Raw genomic sequence first — 23,742 nt, forward strand, 5'->3', positions numbered from 1 at the left:
TCCTCCTCCGATAGCAGACCTGTCACTAATAAAGTTCCCCAGGGATCTGTCCTGGGACCCTTACTATTTGGCATGTATTTCTCAGAGGTCCAGGCAAAGACAAAAGGCCTGTGGCTGACCAAGTTTTTGTGGACAACTGTAAGTTAGGTGCTGTCATTAACTCCCCAAATGATGTTAACACACTGCAAGTGGGTCTCACAGCAACTAATGACTAGTACCAAAGTCATGGCCTTGCGCTAAATACAAAAAAATGTATCATCATACCATTTGGCAAAAACACGACCCCTACCGATTACCACATCAATGGCAACCCCCGAAGCACACAACCTGTGGTGAAAGACCTGGGCACTCAGGTTGATAACAACCTCACATTTGACAATCCTGTAGTGGCAGTGGTCAGAAAATCCTTTTACTTGGTTCATCTCATAAGTAAAGGGATTGCATCCAGAAAAAAGGAGGTTATTACCTCTCTATACTCCTCCCTCATTAGACTAATAATTGAGTATAACTCCCAGTTTGGGATGTACCTCTCCAAACATCTGCATCAACTGGAAACGCCACTGAAATACCTCACAAAGAGAATCTACAGCCTCCAACACCTGTCCTATGTAGACAGCCTTAAGTCACTATCACTCTACTCGGTATTGTGCAGATTGCTCAGGGGTGATCTGTGTCTCGCCTGCAAGGCAATCTCAGACCCTGCCCTACTGGAGATGCTCCATACCCATAAGTCTAAGTCCTCATGCACTACCTGCTCAAAAGGCCTGAATCTAATATGTGACATCAACAAAACCTGCTTGAGAGACAGGTTTTTCTCCAAGATGCCCTGTCTCTGGAATAGACTTTCCATACATGTCAAACAGAGCACCTCGCTGACCCTCTTCAAGTGCAACCTTGATGAGTGGAGGAGAAACCACAAATTTGTCCCAGGGGTTCCACCTGTGTCCCTCATTGACAGGGGTGATGGGTGCTGACTGAGGTTTCTTTTTGGGGATAAACTCTTGGCTAGGCTTGTAAGGGCCCCAGGGCCATTAGCCTAATAACCTTCCATGATCCTATGATACTATGCCACAGGATAGGATATGGCTTCTGCTGCTGATTTTAAGTATTCAGTTGGTAAGTTATCAGCTGCTACTGTGGTAGGTTTGAGTTTCTTTATTACTTTCTGTATGGTAGTTGGGGAGATGGGCTGTAAAGAGAAAGAGATGTTATTTATATTGGAAGGTTTGGGAGGTATTGGGGATCAGAGTTATTGTTTTTAATTAGGGATAAGATGCTTTCTGTGAAGTACTTATTACAATCTTCTGCAATGGTACTTGAGCAGTTTGGTATATTGGGAGGAGGGGTTGTGGTTCGTCCTGGGTAAAGAATGGTTTTGACTGTGGTCCAAAAATTTGGGAGATTATGTAGGTGCTTCCATTGTAAGTTAGTGTAGTAGTTCTTTTTGTCAAGGTTGATTTGGTGTTTGACCGTATTTATGATTTGTTGGTATGCTACATGATTATTTTGGGATTTGCAAGTGTGCCATAATGGCCAAGTTTTGTCCCTTTGCCTAAAGAGGCTTCTTGTTTCATTAGTTAACCATGGTGTATAATTAGCCTTAGTACGAACTTTTCTAGGAGTGGCCATACAGTTAAGAATGTTGAGAAATGTAGTGTTAAAATATTGCACTGCAGTGTCTAGGAGCATATCCTTAAGGGGAGATCAATCACATTTTTAGTGCGCTTATTAGGTCTTGGGGGTTGAAGTTTTTCTTACTTCGGATTTGGTGAAAAGTGGTGTGTTTAATAGGGTTGACATGTTGCCTTAATAGATAGGTTGGCATATGGTCACTGAGATTGTCAGGTAGACAGCTAGTATGTTGGTAGTGGTATGATTTGTTCATCAATGTCCAGTCTGGTATTGATTGTCTGTTTGATTTTTATTTGTCCCAGTAGGAGTTTGGTTAAGTTATGTGAAACCATACAAGTTGATATGATTACTGGGGTTATGTGAGTTACAGGTTGTCTAGTCTACATTAAAATCACCCATAATGATAGTTTCTTGAGCTATAGACTTTGTATTCTATTGTGGAGACATTGTTGACGGGTGGGACATAGATGGCTATAATGGTTATGTACTTATTTTGTTTAACTTGTAGTTTAGTCAGTAAGATGTTGATATTATCTGAGTTTGTTATATTAAGATTTAGCGGTAGCAACTTGAGGCTGTTCTTGAATTGTATGGCTACTCCTCCACCTCTTTTCTCCTTTCTGTCTAATCTGAATATGTTGTAACCTGGTGGAGTGATTTCAATATCTGAAATATGTGCTTTCAGCCAAGTCTCTGTTAAGACAGCAATATCTGGGGAGTAAAGGGAAAGGGTGACATGCAGTTCTTGGACCTTATTGACTACACTTCTAAGATTTAAGTTTAGAAGTAACAAGTCAGAGCCTTTGCATGGTAGATTAAATATATTTTGTACTTGGAGATGTGATGTGAGATTGCTGCTAGGACCTGGGTTTGGGTATATATCACCACTTATTATAAGTTTAGTAGCAATGATTGCCAATGTGTGTTTGAAAGGAGTGGATATTGTTTTAGGTAAGTTAATTTGTGAGTTATTAGGTGAAATTCAGTAATGTTTAAGATAGATGGGGATCATAAGAAATGAGTGGTATTTATGTATTGAAAGTGAATAGATGTAGTTTTGTGAGTAGCATGGGAAGAGGCTAGCTGAAAATGATAAGTTGTTAAGTGGGCAGCTGTTGAGAGTAGAATGAGTATTATTCCATGTAGTGGAACCATTTTCATGGCAAAAGTAGTTCAGGGGAAAAGCTACTTAGCAAGTAATTATATGCAGAGATAGAGTACGTTATGTGTATTGGGATTTCTTTGTGCTGTGGTTTCGTGCAATAAATCGTGTTTTTAAAAGTGCTTGTTTCCTGCTTCCTTGGGCACCTTGTACTTTTGTTATGATGTAAGGTCACTAGAGGTGGTTGGGGGATAATGCTTCTGAAGATTCAGAGGGAATTCTTTAGGATCATTGTTCTGACCCCCCCCCCTTTGAGTCAGGCAGCCATGGTTCTCCTTTCTTTTGTAAATGGCCAGGGGCAATTGCCACAAGCATCTTCACAGAATGGATCTACTCGCATAGAATAGGGGTGTTTAGTACTCCCTGACACCAATCAATTTCAATTGATTCTCTGGATGATAGAGTCTTAATTCCCTTTACACACCTGTTTTACCAAAGGTATGCAGCAGGTACTAATGGAAGCAAAAAAGCCTGCTACTAGAAAATCATATATATTAGCAAATGGAAGAGTTTTTCTAGTTGGTGTCAACTTTGTGTGAGTTATTATTCTATGGCCATTCTTACTCCTCCATCAAGATTCATTTATTAGCCATTTCAGCATGTCTGCCCATAGATCCTCCTCTTTAAATGCATTCCCATATCAAAATGTTTTTAAAAGGGTTTTACATAAGAGGACTCCAAGAAAATTGGTGACCCCTCCTTGGGATTTTAATTTTGTGTTAGAGACTCTAACACTTGCTCCATTTGAACCAGCTAACTTGTCTGACTTCAGGTTGTTAACATGGAAAACAGTTGTTCTGATTGCTCTGACCACTCATGAAGGGTATCTGAGTTGTAAGCTCTTATGTTGAGTCAGTCCTATCTCACTTTCCACACTCACGGTGATTCTTTGAGAAAAAATAATCCCTTTTTATGCCTAAAGTGGTATCCGGTTTACTTTATGCCAAAATAGCCATTTTATTTATTTATTTATTTGCAGGTTGTTTACTGGGAAAGTCCACTGGGCCATTCAGAGCCCATTTTCAGTAGAGGCATGGAGTGAAAAAACTCCTCATTACATGAATACAAGTAGAATTATATACATAGATAAAATACAACTAAGAAACAGCTAGTTTACAATATAAAAAACACAATCAGTAATCCAGTGGTAAGGAGAAGTGACATTAGGGCATTTTTGAGATAATTAGAGAAAATCTTCTCAGTACATGAATAAAAGTAAAATTTTATACATAGTTAACTACAACTAAGAAACAATTGGTTTACATTATAAAAACACAATCAGTAATCCAGTGGTTAAACAAGTAGAAGTGACATCACAACATTTTTGAGGTAGATAGATCAGACAGGAAATTAGTTAAACGTGGCATAAACGTAGAAGAATATCACTAGAGTTAGATATTTTAAGGAGGCTGAGTGCAAGTACATTTCCAGAGGTAAGCTAGGTAATTGCATAAAGTTTTGAAATGGGCAGGATTCTGGGTTGTTCTAATGGCTATTGGTAGAGCATTCCAATTTTTGGCTAGAGAGTAGGAGTCAAGAAGTTGGCCAGGTGAAAGATTTGGTTTGTAAACCTGCAGAAGCTGCTGATTCTCAGATCTGAGGGGCCTATTTGGGAGGTAGTTAGTGAATACTGAGCTAAGGGCAGGACAATCTGAAGGTTTAAAGATCAATTTTTGTACTGTAGTTAGCTGCAGATAGTTGAGGTAGTTTGGTAGTTCCAGCCATTTTAGGCAGTGTAGAACAGTACAGTGGTGGGTGAAGTTTTTGGAATTATTTGGAAATTTGGCAATTTTGTTATAATAAATCTCAAGCTTGGCCTTTAGCATAGTTTGAAGATTCTTAAGTAGAGGGGCACCATAGATGAGAGAAGGGAATAGGTAAGTGGAGGCAAGGGTTTGTTTAGTGGAGGGGCTGAGGAAGAAGTGTTTGTGCCTATAGAGGATTCATAATTTCTGATTTTTTTGGATATTGTATTGCATGTGAATATCAAATTTTAGGTGTTTGTCTATGGTGACTCCTAGCACTTTTGTGTGTCTAACAAGTTCTATTTGTGCCTTACTTTGAGAATAGATATTGAGGATGGTTTTATCTAATGAGGTTGATTTCCTAGGGGTGAATAACATGATTTTGGATTTATCTGGGTTAAAGGCTAGGTAGTTATTATACACCCAGGATTCAGTGATGGAGAAGGCTTGTTGAGTTTTGAGCTGAAGTTCGGAAATAGAGTCAGCTGAACATACAATAGTTGTGTCATCAGCATATTGAATGAGGGATCTATAGGTCATAGAAAAATGAAAGTTATTAGTGAAAATGCTGAATAGGAGGGGACCAAGTTTGGAGCCTTGCAGGACGTCAGTGGACGTATTAAGGTGAGGAGAGACAGAGTTTTATCATTTGACAGCCTGTTGCTTGTCATTTAAGTAACTTGAGAACCAGTTGAGAGTGGTGGTGGAAAGTCTGATGTTCGAAAGTTGTGAAAGTAGTAAAGGGTGGGAAACTGTATCAAAAGCCTTTGATAGATCTAAGAAGAGGGTACAGACTAATCCATATCTCCATTTTCTTTTCTGAACCTAAAATGAGGGAAAACAGATACTCCATACACCCACAGATAACTCAGGTAGTATCTTGGCAGAACTAAATCTTTCAGCTCTTTGGATGAATTGTTCATTTCTTTTGAAGGTAGAAGAAGGGACATCCTGTGTAAAAGTAGACTGTTTCCAAATTGTTGTCTAAGGCTATTACCTTTTGTTATACTCACCACAACAAAACTATTCCAGACAGGGTCAATACCTATTCTGCTAGGGCCTTGGCTTCATCTATGGCTTTTTGGAAATTGATGGATTCCAGAAGCAGCAACTTCATCCTCTCTACAAAGCATTATAAGTTTGATTCCTTCTCTAGGCTCAGATCAAATTTTGCTAGGACCATTCTCCAGGGGCTCCTGGAGTCTTCTTCCACCTCCCAAATATAGTTAGCTAGGATAATTTACCCATATAGCTAGCCTACTTCAGGAGTGATCAATATGATAAACGGAATACAGTTGTGTAAGTAAACTTACCATAACAGTAAATGTTTGAATGACCACTGTTGCACTAGCTGCTCCCTCTCTACATCCCCCATGTATTTGGTGTGTTGTTTATGCCAGGGGATACATTTTTATTTTTTTCCTGTTCCTAGCAATTTCCTTTTAGGGCTCAGCCTCCCTCTCCCTGTTGTCATGAAAGCTGTGAAGGGCTTGGCACCCAAACCTGTCTTTTTATTCAGCTCAGCTTGAGCTGACTGATGGTTTGGGTGTGGAAGGTGCCCTGAAGCTTTGGAAGCTGGCTGACTGTTATATTATTGGCAGGATATAACCCATACAGCTAAGGCTACTGCAGCAGTGATCATTCGAACATCAACTGTTATGGCAAGTTCACTTACCAACTGTACCTTTTTCTGAAGTCTATAGTAGATTTCAACACACAAATGCAGCACAATCTGTCAGTCAGTAAAATCAACAACTAAATGCAGTTATATTCAAGTTAAAGCAAATTAGAACAGAATAAATTTCCTTGTAAAGTGTATAATGTTTTTGTTATCCCATGGCAGACAGCTGTTGATGCTACATCTGTGTTACTGTACTGTATGCCAAACATTATACACTTAAAAACATTTATCATGGCATACTTACAGGGGATAGAGTGTACATAGGCAATAGTAAGGCTTATAGTGCAGGTGCCTGACTCAAGGTGCTTGAAAGGCAGAGCTCTTGTTACTGGACTTTTTAAATACACATATTTACAATTATAATTTCTAGAATCAGATAATTTAATTTGAAAATTAAATGGACGCTACTGTAGCTGCACTACACATTCTAATTTTTTTGGATATTACTACCACCATCTGCAAGAGCATATAAAACATCAATGACTTACCTCTTGATATCTTTGACAAAGAATTGGATGTCATGGACTGGACCATACTATCTTACCATCCTTTAGAGAGTGGTGAGTGTAAATGCTAAGAAATATTTACAATATTTTAATTAGTATGTTAGACAAAAATGCACCTAGTAGGCAGGTAAGAAGCAAATCAAAAACATGTAATGGAAAAACAAATTTGTCAGAAACATTATAGCAGAAAAGGAGTCAGCTTAGAAAAACAGGAGATGAATACCATAAAATTATATATTGATCTGTAAGAGACACATGCCAACAACAAATATCTAAGCAAAGCAACATTACTATTCCTACAGTCAGTACAAAAACATCATCAATCCATCAACTTTTCAGAAGGACATGAAAAGCATGTTACATAAGGGCCTCAGTCACAAAGACATCCCTTTTTGGACTTGGCATACACACACTGCTCCCAAGTTTTAGACAATACTTCACCATAATCACTGCTAAGATGGTAAAAAACTTTCTTCACTAAAAAGCCTAACTATAATTCCTGATACTCAAAATGCAACACACTTTAGATTCAAACCTGCAACTATCTCCACAATCTAGAGGAAATCGACTAGAATACATTACAGATCGGCTTCCAACAACGTTTCACCAGACCATGTAAGAGAGATCACTTCATAAATTTCACATCCACTAATAGTGCTAATAAACTGAAGTCAGCAAGAAGATATAATACTAGACTTAATAAAATCCATGTAAGGCAGGCTAATAAACATCCCAAGTCTATTGGCAAATGTTCAGAAAATGACTGAGGTGGTCATCTAGATGTCAGTCCACCACTTCCTCCAACAAATACTGCAGCTGTGGTTCAGAAATTGTAGTTCACTTCCAAATCAGTCAACGCCTTGCAGAACTTCAAATCATTTCTCAGCATGACATTAGGAATAGTTATGGCACAAATACAGTGGCCATTAAATTCATAAACTGTGGTTGCTACACATAAATATTCACTGTACAGTTGCACTCAATGAGACTGGAGTGGTCATATATGGATCAAGGTAGAGTGGGCTAACAGTGACATTTACAGGTTTGTTGTACTATCCTAAGGAGTGCTTCAGCTGCAGTGTGCCACTGAGCAGTGCAGCTTTCACTTTACTCAGGAGAAAAGACTAGCATAAACTACTCAGAGACAGGAGCTGCATGGTACCATACCTGGTCTGTCAGACCTTGGGATACTTAGTACTGAAGAGCAATTCTAAATAGCTTCAGATAGGCACTATACGTAAGACAGAAGAGCAGCATGCACTACTGGTAAGACTGGTAATGTGGTCTGGAACAAAGTGCTGTTGAAATGTTCACCTAAAATATTTTTTTTTAACTATAGGGGCTCAGACATATGACTATCCTCATCTACAATAAAATAGGCAGTAAGAGGGATGCATAGGACCGTAGGGCACTGGGATGACAACAAATAGATGGAAATATACAAAGAGAATCAATAGGGAAATGCAAGGGGGGTTCAAGAAGGTAGAATAATTTTTTCTTGGGATAAAGTCCCCAATTCATGTAACAAGAGAAGGATGATGGATATAAGATGCAAGGGAAGGCAATGCTAGGTATGGGGACAAGGTGTTCAAAAATTTGAGAGAGCATACAGACAAACAAGAAACAGTATAGACAGGCATGGGTGGTTGTTCATTCAGAAAGCTGAGATGACAAAGGATACATACATACATACATACATACTTACAGAGTGTGGGCAAATGATGATGAAAAGGGTTGGACAAACACTTGGTATGGGGTGCGACATACTAGGAAGGGAGTGACACCAGGCAGGTAATATGGCCTGCCAGCCTGGCCCAGGGGGTAACCTGCAAAGATTCAATGATGGCTGATGATTCTGTGTGGCCAATAGCATGAGTCTGGATACCGTCTAGTGGCCTAATGACTGGGACCTGCTGGAAAAGTGAATCTGCAATTTTATCTAGAAGTCTTTTGAAATAGCTGAGGTGACCATCCACATGGCCTACACCACCATATCCACTAACTACTGCAGCTGTGGCTGGACGACACCTTTTGACATGGCAAGGGTCTCTTCCTGAAAGGGGACTTCACTCCTGTCCAGTGAGGCAGTCATATGCCCACCCCCATCATTTGTACCAGTCTGGCCTGTAATAGTGATGAGTTGTGATAGAAATGCCTGACTATCGTCTTCCTCTTCATATGGCCTTGCCTAGGGGAGACACAATAGGAAAACTTGCATAAGTGCAATTTACAATAGCTTATAATTATTATACAGTTTGCTGTAAATTATATACCAATAATAATCATGCTCCTGTGCTACCAGTCTCGCCTACATCCTCCTCCTCCTCACATGATGTAAGATAAATGGGCACATTAATACAATCAGTACCAGAAATTACATGACTGACAAGTAGATGGTGAATATGAAAAAGATAAGTTATATAAATACTTAGAATCCATCTCAGAGTAATGTTTTGAACCTGTTCTACCCATTGGTGGCGGAGTTCAGGGTGGCATCATTTGTGATTGTTCTTTAGAGCAAGAGATATTTATAGCCCTTGTTAATGTCTGGATCAACCTTTTCAAATGGATCATCATACTTACCCAGTCACTTGTCTCTGTGGTCTTTTGGCAGAAAGTAAAGGAAAACTTTGGTTTTCTTTATGCACCACTTTGGTACCATACTTTTTGATGCAGCTGTGCTTGTGTGACTTGAAAGAACAAAGTTCACTCCATGAATCAAGGCATAATTTATTTTTATTTTTTTTTAGTTTAGTTTTGTTTACCGGGATAGTCCGACTAGGCGAGAACCCATTTTTAGTGGAGACCCGGGGAGAAAAGCTTCCGCCATGATGTCAGATAAAGGCATATATTTCTCTCCACATGTGTTTCTGAACTGGGTGTAGTGCAGCTTCATGCAATACAGTTGCATGTCACTTGGGGATGTACACTTCCTGCATGCTCATTGTGACACGTTGCCACTGGATGTGGACCTCATGCAGAAGCTATGTATTAATACTGTGGTGCATGACATCATAATTAGGTGATTTGGAAATATTCATGATTCAAGCATATATCTGATTATGTTATATGCCAAAAAAAGTATAAGCTTGCATCCATTTTGTTCATATTTAGAGGAAAATCAGGTAGCTCAGTATGCATGGAGTTATTTTCTGAGCTGCTTGCTCTGTGTTTGGCTGGCAAGCTGTATACTTTTATTTTGACAACTGTGCTCACATTTCAGAGGGATGATAGAACAGTTTTCAGGTATTCCAAATACATTTTTAAGGTCCAATAATTGTATTTTATGCCTAGCAATGATTATTTCTGAATATATCCTATACAGCTGCATTTTGTTATATCCATGTACAGAAAAGGTTACCTTTTTCCTTACATAAATGAATGTCCAATTTGTTCACACGGATACTGCACATGTCTAAAACCTACGTCAGTCCTATGATTATTTGTAGCTTTAGGAAGACTGTTAGTATTAGCAATATGCCATAAGCATTACCCACTAATGGGGGCAGATGCAAAAGTTATGACAGGTAGCTTTTAAACAGAATATAGAAGCAAGTCCTTTTTTTCCAAGGGAACTATAGCAACCACATTTTTGTTGGATGTGTAAAGTGACGTACTTACATTCTGGTTGTGGTCTCTTCAGTGACTGTGCTACACAGACATTCAGTCATGGCTACCATATGAACAAAATACCTCTGGCAGTGTTCCAGTCAGCCAACAAATCAATCTACAGTTTCTGTCCCTTCTGTCAGCACTAACATTCACATGCAATCACATGTCAGTCCAATGTACAGGTTGTAGACAGGTGATCATGCAACATCTCTAACCTGACCATTTTTAAAGGTTAGCTTCTGTCATGAATTACTATGTTGTAATATACCCAAGCTGATAGGGCCTGCATACTGTGAATACATGTCTGTGTGAAAAAGCCATGTTCACACCATCTGTATTTATCCAATTCACAATCTCAATAATTACGTATTGTTAGATTCTCTATGTTTATACAGGATTTAGCATATCCACAGTTTGACGAGACAGGCAGAGACTGGAAAATGTTATCACTGTAGAAAAATGAGATTCTGCTGCAAGCCATCAAGCAGCATGGCTTACATCTGTCAGACAGAGGGGAGAAGACCAACAGTTATGGAACAAGGTGTGTCAGTCCATCTTAAGGGACAGCAATGCAGCAAGGGGGCAGAGCAGAACAGGTAAGACTAACTGGGCCAAATGCAAGGAAAGGCAGATTGAAATGTTGCGATTTACCATGGGAGATGACTCTCTAAGTTGCATATGGCTGATTGTCACAGAGAAATTCCTTGTGTCTCTGTCTGGAAGTGATGCAACATGTATTATATTGGTGCAGAAATAGTCCACTCCCCATGTTCCTAGGGTGATAGATTTGTTAAGTACTACTTCGCATAGCCTGGACTATATTGTTCTTAGACATACTTAGTGTAGGGTAGTCCAATTTGTACAATACATAATTTGTTTTCATAGGTACCTCAACCATACAACAATGTCCTGCTACCACTGAAGATAATGTAGAGTACAATGTTATTTGCTGCATGAATATCCTTGATTTACATGACACGTGGGCACATTAGTAACATGTGCCATTAGGTTCACCATGGTGTTCTGTATGTTCCACATTCACAAGTATCACCATTTAAGAGCATGATATAGAAATGTCAAAGGCTAGACAAAGGCTGATGCCTCTGATGATGTTACCAAAAGATATGGGCAGGAGTTACAATCTGGGAAAACAGTGGTACTATCATTGTCAATCATTTGTTGTGAGGCATCCACCACAGTGGGTGAAAATACAGCCAGAAAGAAATACTGAGGACACCAGGAAAATAATGAGCTAGCTGCCCCTGTAATCACTGCTGGTGGCTGATGCATTGAGTTAATACAACTATAGTGCTTTATGACACCTTTTAAAGCAGCAGTCAGTCAGTATGTTTTGGGGAGGTGGGAATAAGCTGATATATTCATGAAAAAAAAGCTACATGTTCCTGGAAAGAACATACAAATTCCACACAGTTACTAGAGTTCAGGATTGCGTCCCAGACACTGGATGTGTGAGACAGAGATCTAAACTACAGACTATGAGCCATCATGTTAACCTCTAACATCATTACTTGTATAAAAAAGCTTGTGTGTGTATATGTGTGTCTTTTATACACACACACACACACACACACATATATATATATATATATATATATATATATATATATATATAATATATATATATATAAAATATATTTATCTGCTATGAAATGCTGACTTCCTGATAGTCAACGTTACAAAAGAATAAATACAATGCCAAAAATCCAAAAGAGTGAAAACTTATATATACCAACTCGAATAAGGGAGAAATCTTGCTAAGAAAGTGAATCATTGCACAGTTAAAAATGACACTAGCAATGATTTCCCATTGGAAAAAACATTCAGCGTTATGGCATTTTTTATTTTTTTCTGCACTGACGCTCAAGCAATTTCACATTGAGAATGTGAAGGGAAGCCTATATATATTATTTATTTATTATTTTATTTATTTACATTTGTTTACTGGTAAATTTCAACTGGACCCAGGTCCTTTTTCAGCAGAGGCCTGGGAAGAAAAGCTCCACAGAACAATAAATAAGTAGCAGAGTAGATCAAGAACAATTGAATATGCATACAATAGCAAATAATACATACTGCAGCAAACATTAGCTATACATACAATATGAAACATAGTTATGAGCAGATATACCAATATCTAGCTAAAGGCTAGGAATAAAGGTAGGATGTATATACAGATGGTTTGTTTGTGTCTTTCGGCTTTTCCCGGTTAGGGGTCGCCACAGCGGAACTCCGGTCCACTAATGATTGGCAGTAGAGTTTTACGTGCTGGCTTGCCAGGCCTAACGCACAACCTTCAACGAAGGAATGCCCATTTATGCATGTCGCCACACAGAAGACGCTCTAACTGAGAATCGAATGGGCAATGTCTAACTGTGAGGCGACAATGCTACTGCAGCACCACCACCGCAGTAGGTGATGTATATACAGATGTTACTAAGCTCAAAAGGATACTGTTCTAAATTCATATACCTAAATCTTATAAAGAAATACTGCACTAAACTCAAACAGATATAAAGCAGATGCTTCACACAAAGGTGGAACAAGCTAGAAGGGCTAATGGGATGGAAGGGGAAGGTAGAGGAGTAAGAGAGGAGACTGAGTGACTAGTATACTTGGTAGTGAGAGGAAGCTAGGTGTAAGTCAGTTGGAGATGTATTTGGAGTTGAGATGAGGTGAGGTAGTTAAGCATGTTATAACAGGTCTGAGAGATTGAGTGAGGAGGGAAGGGGAGGGTAAAAGGTGAGCCAGAGCCTGCAGAGGAAGGAATGCAATGTCTATACATATACAGATATATGTATATATATATATATATATATATATATAAAATATATATTATATATATATATATATATATATATATATATATACAGATATATGTATATATATATATATATATATATAAATATATATATATATATATATATATATATATATATATATATATATATATATATATATATATATATATATATATATATATATATATATATATATATATATATATATATATATATATATATATATATATATATATATAAATGTATACAAATATATATATATATATATATATATATATATATATATATATATATATATGTATATAAATATATATATATATATATATATATATATATATATATAAATATATATATATATATATATATATATATATATATATATATATATATATATATATATACATATATATATATATATATATATATATACACATATATACACACACATGTATATATATATATATATATATATATATATATATATATATATATATGTATATGTTTATATGGATTCGTATCACTTCACCTAAAGACCATTTCACTGAAACCCATTTCACTGAGACCAAATCACGTAAAGTTCATTTCACCTAAAACTCATTTCACTGACAAGTAGTACTCTAAGGCAAGTCAAAAGTATATGTCCTTTTCCTCACTGTAGTGCGATCCTGGTGTTAATATATATAGCTGGGGGGCACCCCCCTCACATTGGGGGTGTGTGTGGGGGGGTGAAGCCCCCCATTTAATTTGGTTTTATGTTGTCTGGTTTTGTTTTACATTATTTGGTAAAAGCAACTAGGTGGGGGGCTATTCCCCCCACACCCCCTATCTAATGCTGAAGCTCTGAGGGGCAGAGACAGCACCAAAAACCTTAGAGTCCACTCCAATGTCTCAGCTCTGACAAGACAGCTTCAGCTCCGAGAGTCATCCAGATCTGAAGAAGTCAGAGCTGGTATATTCAAAGAAAGCTTTGGATCCAAAGATAAAACTATCTTCGAATCTGAGCTGGACAGACCCAGAAGGTTCAGATTCAGGGGACTCTGAAGCAACTCGACAGATCAGTGAAGGAGTAATTAGAGGTGGAGAGGCAGATGGCTGAGCTTTCTGGCCTGAGGAGGTTGGAGCCGGAAGAACACCCATCTGTATCTGCACTGAGGAACCTCTTCATCATTATGTTCACATCTTCCTCAGTCAAACTCCTGGAAGAATGAGTACAGGCAAGAAACGGTGACCTGGAAAAATATCTGTACAAAAATGATGAGGGAACCCTGGAAGGTACTGGGTCCATTGTTGGATAATATTTATTCCTGGGCACAATCTTCATATCGGAAGAAATTGGCTCTGTAGAGATCCAAAGAACTTGGATCGATCAGTTTTTTGGTCAGATACAATGAAGAGTGGGTCTGAAAAGATTTTGGGTCTTGTTTTGACTTTTTCTTCGGTGGGTCTGAAGACAGAGTTGAGGAAGTAAAAGGTCTCAGACACAGTCATAGGCTCCTTAGTTTATGTTTTGGGGGATTGAACCCAAGAAATAGCTTCACCAAATGTAGACGGAAGCAACCCTTTAAGAGTAACTTATTTTTTCTGTTGGCTACTGCTCTAGGGTTGAAGTTCTTGCAAATTAAACAATCCTCCTGTAGATGTTGTGGGTCCAAGCAATAAATGCATAACACATAGGCATCAGAAGTAGGAAGTTTATGCCCACACTTTTGACATTTTTTAAAACCGGAAGGTCCTTTTTCAGACACACCAGCAACAAGACAAGGGAAAGAAAACAGAAGAATATTACCAACAATGGTAGACCAAAATTATGTAATACATTATAAAATTGACGATAGAAAAAAGGGAAAACTTTTAAGAGAAAAAAGCCACAAGTATCTGAGAAAACTCGAGAGCTAAGGCTGATCACGTCTTTTCGGGAAAAGTGGCAAATGAGATCTGTGGTATGTTGGGGTTAGTGCATTATAGGTAAGAGTGAAGCTTGAGAGTTTTTTGGTGGCTTCAAGCTTTAGTAATGGCTGAGTCGGATCTGAACCCAACAGCTGAGGATAGAATGAAAATTGAAAAAAATCAAATGGTTTTGTTTAACAGTATTTTAAGAGGAGAAATACCAACATCTTGGAGGAAAGAGGTGGTAGCTGTAATACTTAAAGAGGGTAAAGACCCATCAGATCCAGCTTCATACAGGCCCATTTTAATACTAAACCATGATTATAAAGTTTTATCTCTATAATAGTTAAAAGAATGGCAAAAGTGATGCCAAACTGATAGATATGGATCAGTGTGGTTTTATGGAGGGGAGGCAAACATTTCACAACATTACCAGAACATCGATGCTCCAGAGAAGCAGAATGTAAGAAAATACCAGTGTTGTTGATGCATCTTGATGCAGAGAAAACATGTGACAGAGTAAGCTGGGCCTTGCAGCTGGGCACAGCCTACAATATTCTCAAATATCCTGAAAAAAACCCTCATTATCCAACCTACTTACTATCTATACTGCAAACCGGTACCTAAGATCCAGTGAAAAATCTCTCCTCTCCATCACCAAGGCTAACAATAATGCAGGGAAAGCACTCTACTCCCACACTGTTGCCAGAAATTGGAACTCTCTTCCCCTATCCGTGTCCACTGCCCCCTCCACATCCATATTCAAAAACTCCCTCAAATCACATCTTCTTAGTACCTGGTTATGCCATTGTATCACATAACCCTACCCATACTACTATTAACTCCCCAAATTCCTCTCTGATCACATGCTGGAGCTCTGATCCCCTGTAGGCTTGGTCATCTGAAAGGGTACTTTTAATTGTAGAATCTTACTTGATATATTTTCTTTTCTTACCAATGTATAACTGACATTGTCTTTTTACCCATGTTCTATATCTTCTTTTACCTGGAGTGTTTTTATTAATTTCTTGTTATATTACTATGCTCAGCATACATGATGTAACCTGTTTTGTGTATTATACTGGATGTATTGTATTTGTATAACTTGATGTTGGAGCTTTTCTCCCCAGGCCTCCTCTGAAAATGGACCTGGTCCAGTCAGAATTTCCCGGTTAACAAATGTAAAATAAAATAAAATAAATAAATTTATGAGCAGAGCAATGGAAGCATTTGCATCCCCTGATAACATTATAAGGTAGATTAGGAGGATATATGAGGGATCAGAGATGAAACTTAAAGTGGGTGAGTTCCTCTCTGATCATTTCTGCTTGAGCAGTGGAACCAGGCAGGGTTGTCCTCTTTCCCCTTTGTTATTTCCATTATATTTGGAAGTATTGGCAAAAAAATAAGGGACTCAGAAATTCAAGGATATAATTGATATGGTAGTCAAGAAAAGCTGGCTCTGTTTGCAGATGATATTAGTTTATACTTGATAAAACCATAAAAGGACATTTCAGTGTTGTGGAACATTTTAAGACAGTTTCATATCTTTTTGGGATACAAAATGAATGAAGCTAAAACAAAGACAATAGTTTTAAATTATGTGCCCACACACAAATCGGTTCAGCAATATCCATATCTATGGAGACATGATAAAATGAAGTACTTAGGAGAATGGATTAAAAATGAACCTAGTGTGGCAGATGAGGATATATGGGAAGAGACTAAAAATATAATACAAAAACTAAAAAAGTGGAAGCTCTATTTTATGGATATGGACAGCAAGCTATAAGCAGTTAAAATGTTTTTAGTCCCTTTAGTTTTATACACAGGTCAGGCATATTTTTAACAAAAAGAGGAGAAACTGTGGATAACAAAAAAGAGCTGAAGGATTTTATCTGGGAGTGTAAGATGGCAAGAGTCAAGTGGGATAAGCTGATTCTTCCAATATAATAAGGTGGATTGAGATTATCTGATTTAAAGGAGTATTTCAGAGCAACACAGTTAAGGCCCCTATACATAGCACAAGCAGAAACCTATAATTCAAAGTGGAAAGGGATGATGATAAAACAGTGGGGAAGCTCAAGAAACAAGGGCAGACTGGCATTTTGGATGCAAATCTTTAAGGAGAATAACAATAATCATACAGAATATTATATTCATAAAGTAGCCGAAAGTATTCTAAGAACTAAATCAACACAGGAATGGAGAAAGGAGATTCTGTCGATAGGGATGGCTGCGATTAAGGATACAGACAATAGGCAAGAGGGGGCTGGAATTTATTGAAGAAAACTGGCAAAAGAACCAAGGTATTGAGAGCAAATAATAAGAGTGGGAAAGGTAATAGAATGGGAAGAGGCCAATAATTTATTTGGACTGCTGGTTAGAGATTGCTTTCTCCATCGAGGATTGATAACAGAGTATAGGCAAAGAGCAAGAAATAAGGGGATCCAAAATGAAAGACCAGCACTGGTAGGGTTTTTAGTAGAATCTAGAACAGAAGCTGTTGTTAAGAAATGAATAATTAGTAGAGCATATAAAATATTGCATAACTATAAGAATCAATCAGAGGAGGTTAGAAAGGATTGGGACGAGAGATTGGATAAGCGATTCACAAAGAAACAATGGGGGTTATATGTATGTCTTCCAAATATGCAACAAAATTTAGAAGATTTAGGACTTTTGCTTGGAAATGTTACATGGGTATTTTTATACCCCAAGTAGACTCCAGAGAAATTTTCCTCAGGTAGACAGCAAATGTTGGAGATGTAATGAGGAAGAAAGAGATACTTAAGAACATATTTTCTGCAGTGTAATGAACTGGAAGACTTTAAAGATTCTCTGCAGACTACTCCATCAGAGATACTGGATGAATAAATTGGTGTATCTAGGGAAATTATTTTTCTGAGGTAAGATACAGAATCGGAATTGCCTAGACACAGTATGGCATTGCTGAGTCTAATTATGGTGGCTGCCAAAAAAGCAATTACTAGAAAATGGAAATCAAAGTCTAAACTAACTGTACTAGAAATGGTGAATATAGTAACAGATATAAAACAAGTGGAACTGGGATCTTTAGAAAAGGGTAGGAGCAAATTATATAGAAAAAATGTGAACTGTAGGAACAATATATACAGGGGAGGAATGAGGTTTAAAACAGGGCAGGATATGAATGAGCTATGTAATTTTGACTGACAATGATTGGGTAGATTATCAGTGATGTATAATGCTTGCAACAAAGATTATGTCAATATGGTTTGTTTTTATTTATATAAATGTATGATTGCCTATGTCATAAGTGATAATTTAATAAAGATGTTTCTTGTTTAAAAAAAGAGGTGGTAGCCCACATCCTGAACTCACAAGTGCATCTGTTTAGCTATATACGTGTGTAAATTTTTGCTACCATCTACTAGCAGTTGGCACAGAGGGTTAAGGCTGTGAGCTGTAGTTCCTGTGGTACAGGATTTGATTTCCTCAACCCTCATTTGCCTGCTGTGCGACCTTGAGAAAGTCGCTTAACCAGACGTTGTTCCCAGATCACCCCTGAAAAAGGACAGTGTGTCCAGTGGACCTACCTGGTTACTAAATGGGTATTACTATACATGTACAGCAAACGTCAGATGCAACAATGTTTACGCAAAAGATGCAACTGCAGTTTAAATGTGGTGACTGTGAGTACACATTCCTTAGAACAGTGCATCCTGATGATAACGGTGGTGGTGGTGGTGAGGTGCTGGTCTCTTAATTCATGTTATCTGGTATCCACTATAACTCCTGAATCAAAATGTTTTCCATTATCTTTTAAAACAAAATTTAAAGGAATTATATCATGGCTGTTTCTGGATGAGGCCTCACCTCTGCTCACTGATGATTTCTAACAATGCTTACTGTTAAGTCCTGAAGTGATTTAGTAATTCAGTCCTGGAGCCCAAAACGATCAATTGTAAGAACTGTAGGTGTTTCCATGGTGGGGAATGGGGGGAGCTACCCACTAGCTGAGGTTTCTTTTCCTTTACTTCCTTCACTATCTTTTTTTATGTCTGAGGTTAAAGATTTCCCTACACACTGATGGCATATGTGATAGAATGTGTGGCTCTGCTATGACCTACTGGTGATCAGTTACTCTGCTCATACCTCTCAGCCTTCATCAGCAAAATGTGACATGTTGACTGTTGAAGGATGATCTCTGCTTAGTTTCTGTGCTACAAATGACCCAGCACTCTTTGAACTCAGTCATCTAAATAGAACAAGCACTAAAGCAAACGCCCATTGTGCAGATCTAAACCTATATTACAACAGCAACACCACCTGATGGGATGATAGGTACTTAACCCAAAGTATTCACTGATTCTGGAACAGATCGTTACTGGAACAGGCTGCCCTTATGTATTGAGCAGAATCCTTCTCTATCCACCTTTAAAACCAGACTGGATGACTGGATGGATGATCGCAAATTTTTACTAAAGATATATGCTAGTATCCCACCATTACTGGGAGATGTGATAGAGATTCTTGATGGTGTCCTTTGGCCATAAGCTTAGTAAGAAGCTATGAACAATATCTGACTTGTGATCATAATTAAAATGAAACCCAAAACACTGTAGAATGAAGGAGAGTAGTGTTTTTGTTATATGCATACAATACGCCATCACTAATAATTATGAATATACTACTTAAAATGCCATTGTACAGTGTGTACAACTGCCTTCTTCCTATGGCTTGAATTGCTTTTAGAACTAAAATATGTGATGTATCTTATAGTGAATGACATTTTGAGATGCACCTCCAGCCCATGTTTTCTGTTTCTTCTGATCTAAACTGTTGGTGTCAGATTGAGTTGTGACTTTACTGTGATTTGACTGTTTAAGAAAGGATGCAACCAATCGGATGCATGCTCAAAACTTGCACATGCGCAATAGCATAAAGATACATTAAACCTTCCTCAACCTTTGTAATACATCCAGAGTGAAATACATTACATTTTATATGTTAATGTTTTCTTGCAGTAGTAGTATATATTCAATAATACATTATTTTTGACAGTTATTTTCATATTGCAAGTATAAGTTGATACTATTGTCCTATAATTCAGTAGCATTTTGGCATAGTATCAGTTATTAATACTATAGTAATACTCAATTTTAGGTATCACAGTCAGCATTTTTGAAGTTTGTATAATTTGTCCTCTTTTTATTATCTCACATTTGGATGAGTCTCCTCTACAGCGCTAACTTAGTATCTCTGGCATCCTACTTGACCTGAATCAGTGGCCTGGCTGGGTTTGAATCACTGGGCAGGGTGGATTTAATAGGTAAATTTACCTTTAACATACAGTCCTTCTTCTAGAACTTATCTGACTCAGCACCTGTCCTTAGACCATGGAGAAATGGAAAGGCCATCTGTATGTCTTCAGGCAGTGCATTGCTCACATGTTCCTCTTGAAATATGTATAGATCATCCCTCCTTATATAGGTATTGACCTAGTTTTCCATTCTTAGTGTATGGCTATAGTCCTCTACCCATCTTTGACTATAGTTGTGGTCATTAATCCATTCACAGGCATCGGGCATATCATTCAACCATCTTCAAGTATGGTTCTATCCATTTTGCTCTCCATTAAAATTTAGTAATACTGTAGATGATGTTTCAGCTCTTACTATGCAAACACTTTGGCTTTGGTCTGGGTTGGCTGTGCACATCAGAGGACCTGTTCTTGAGACATTATAGTCTGGTTTCATTTGTCAATCTTACAATTACATGTTAAAACAAATTTCCATATGGAAGAAAATTCTGTCTGGCTTCTCATTCATATTTTCATATTACTTGTTCATCACAGTCCTTCAGACATCAGCTTTCAGTAAGTCCATTCTCAACCTCAAGTTCAAATTCAGCTTTGCTGGTGACTATTTAGTGGTTTCATGTACAATATTTTGATGCATTAAAAGACATTTTTTTATTTTGAATATAGTGTTCTGTAGTTAGGACTCATAACATTGATTACTATCTTGAATGCTGAGATAAACCTTTCAGTTTACCACATTTGTAGTTGGGTGAGGAAGGCAGATATCAAGTACTTCATAGTTTAGCTTTGCAAAGGCTTTAAACTACTCCTATACTCCTAAATAAACTGTAGCCATTTTCACAGAGTCTTCTCCAGCAGACCATAACTTGTGCATACTGCTCAATGTACTGCACCAGTCTTCTCTGAATTAGATTATTCTATGCAAATCACCTCAGGCCTTTTAGAGTGTACAATTAAAACACAGAGTCCATAAATGGCACTACAATATCAGTGCAGATACACTGCCATGGTGCTGAGGGCCATTCCCAAGCGTGTAAGGATGCTTACAGTGGTGAATTTTAGACCGTTTGGTATGTGATACATTCTTTGCTAAATCTTTAGTTTGATTTTTCATTTCTAAGTCACATAATGAAATTATGAGCTACTAACTTTATTTTGAAAGCCCCCAAGTATCCATTGTGTGCAGTGTTTATTCATGGCATCTTCATACTGGCTCCTCAAAAATGTGTTCTGAGGCATGGGGATAACGGTTTTCTATAGCTGAAAATATATCTAGTGAATAAACCACTTTTTGCATCCTTTTGTGTCAGTATCATATAATTACAACAGTCCTGAGTCATTTCTGGTCTTCCTTTGCATAACTATCTTGATCAATGGCATGTGTTTGCCTTTGTATAGAACACATTCAATGGCTCTGAAGTTCTTTGTTCTTATATCTTCTCAGAAAGTATTTAAAACATCCATTTGCATTACCGTGTTACTTAGTTGCTTTCAATTCAGTATGTTAGGAATATGGTCCTAAAAAGGGGGCATTTTGTTAGCCATGTGTTATTATTAGACCCCCTTCTTTGGTTTAGAAATAGACACCTGTAATTGTTATCAATGTGAATATCTTTCCAAACAAATACTGATTAAATGTCTTTACTTCCTCAATCAGGATGCAAACTTCCCTGTCATTCAGGGCATAACCATAGTGAGCTGTCATTGTTCACCTTGAAACAAATGGGACAGGTGTCGCCATGCTGACCAGAAATATATGCAATAGCATGGTGCTTATTTTATAAGGTAAAATGAGAAAGTATAGAAGTAATCATCTAACAAAGCTTGGACTACTTAGACTTCCAGTACAGCAGATGAATTACCATCTGTGAAACTACAAGCTTCATTCTGTAATGGTCTCAGGTCATAACAGGGTCAGATAGAAGTGAAGCAGTGTTCAAGATTGCCCTTCCTTCAGTAGATATGTTGTTATTGTTTAGTGTACGGAGGACCTTTAACAGAAGTCCTAAATCATACTTGTACACATTTAAAGTTGGCTGATGCACCTCATGGTGCACACTTTGTATTAATGGGTGGGGGTCAACATTTGGGGTTAGATCTTCTGTATGATGCTGAGGATCATGCTTTGACCAATGGAACACTATTAATCCCAAGAATACTGCTGCCTCACATGAGGGGGTGACCAGTAACCTCATCTATATCAGGATACTGGGTGGGGACTGGATATTTCATTTATAATGATGAGTACACCATCCATAAGGAGGAAGGAGAAAAAAATTTTCAACTGAGGGGTAAACCAATGCACTGGCTTGGGGGGGTAAGACACTGCAGACAAAGACAAATTACCACACAAAATAGTGTTTGCACTTGATATGCAAAAGCTTTGTGCATACAAGTATGGTTTATGTGATTATTAATTTTAGCTATGCTGTTATCATTAGATACCCCCTTTTTTTGGTTTAGAAATACTACTTAGGGGAACTCTTCATGGAAGCAGTTATTTATCGTCAGGAGACTTATCTTTCATCCAATACATGTCCATTGTTGTAAGAAAGTCCTTCTGTATTGCACAGCTTATAAACAAAAGGATTGTGTCTAGACTTAGGGATGTCATTCTCCCCTTTACCCAGCCCCCATTAGACTAATCATTGAGTATAATGTCCCCTTTGGCATGTAACTGTCCAGACAAATGCAACAACTCGAATGTCCACGGATATACCTTACTAAAAGGATATAAGGCCTAAACAATATGTCCTACATGGACTGACTCAGAACTCTGTCACTATACTCAGTAGCCTTCAGAATGCTAAGAGGTGACCTGTGTCTGGCATACAAGGCATTCTCTGACCTGATACTTTTGATTTACTGCATATCAGCAAGTCAATTGGCATAAGAAATACTGAGTCTAGGGATCTAGACCTCTTCTGCAACATTAACAGAACAGTTTGGAGGGACAGGTATATAGAGGATACCACTGCTCAGAAACAGACTCTCCATCAATGTAAAACAAAGCTCACCCCTGTCCATATTCAAGCACAACTTGGATCTGTGGATGGGAAACAGAAAATTTACTCCAGGACTGCCCCCTGTACTATTAATGGACAGAGGCAGCTCCTGTATACTCTATCTCATGCATGGATTCCCTCAGATTATTTCTGATATGATCCCAGTTATTCTCATTCGGGATATTATATAATTATTGACCATGGGAATGGGTACAATCAATCTAACATCAAATGGGATAGGTTAATTCGAGCACCAAAAAGGATATCGGCTTGGCTTAAAATGGCCCACAAGGGCAGCTAGCCTAGTACTTACCACTGAACTTATGAACACATAAACAGAAATTATAGTATTTTCAAAAGGCAGCTGATTTCATATGATTATAGGGAC

General features: G+C 37.9%; 1 long non-coding RNA gene across 1 annotated transcript in view; it reads right to left on the reverse strand.

The window, feature by feature from the left end:
- Positions 1-6,714: 6,714 nt before the first annotated feature.
- The window catches only part of LOC122802062, a 118,507-nt gene continuing 101,479 nt past the window's right edge, over positions 6,715-23,742 (reverse strand). Inside the window, exon 3 of the long non-coding RNA XR_006364866.1 lies at positions 6,715-6,793. This is a non-coding gene — a long non-coding RNA (uncharacterized LOC122802062). The remainder of the gene's footprint in view (positions 6,794-23,742) is intronic.

The sequence above is a fragment of the Protopterus annectens genome, chromosome 5.part0 (genome assembly GCF_019279795.1).
Source record: "Protopterus annectens isolate FY-2018-M chromosome 5.part0, PAN1.0, whole genome shotgun sequence".
Classification (NCBI taxonomy): domain Eukaryota; kingdom Metazoa; phylum Chordata; order Ceratodontiformes; family Protopteridae; genus Protopterus; species Protopterus annectens.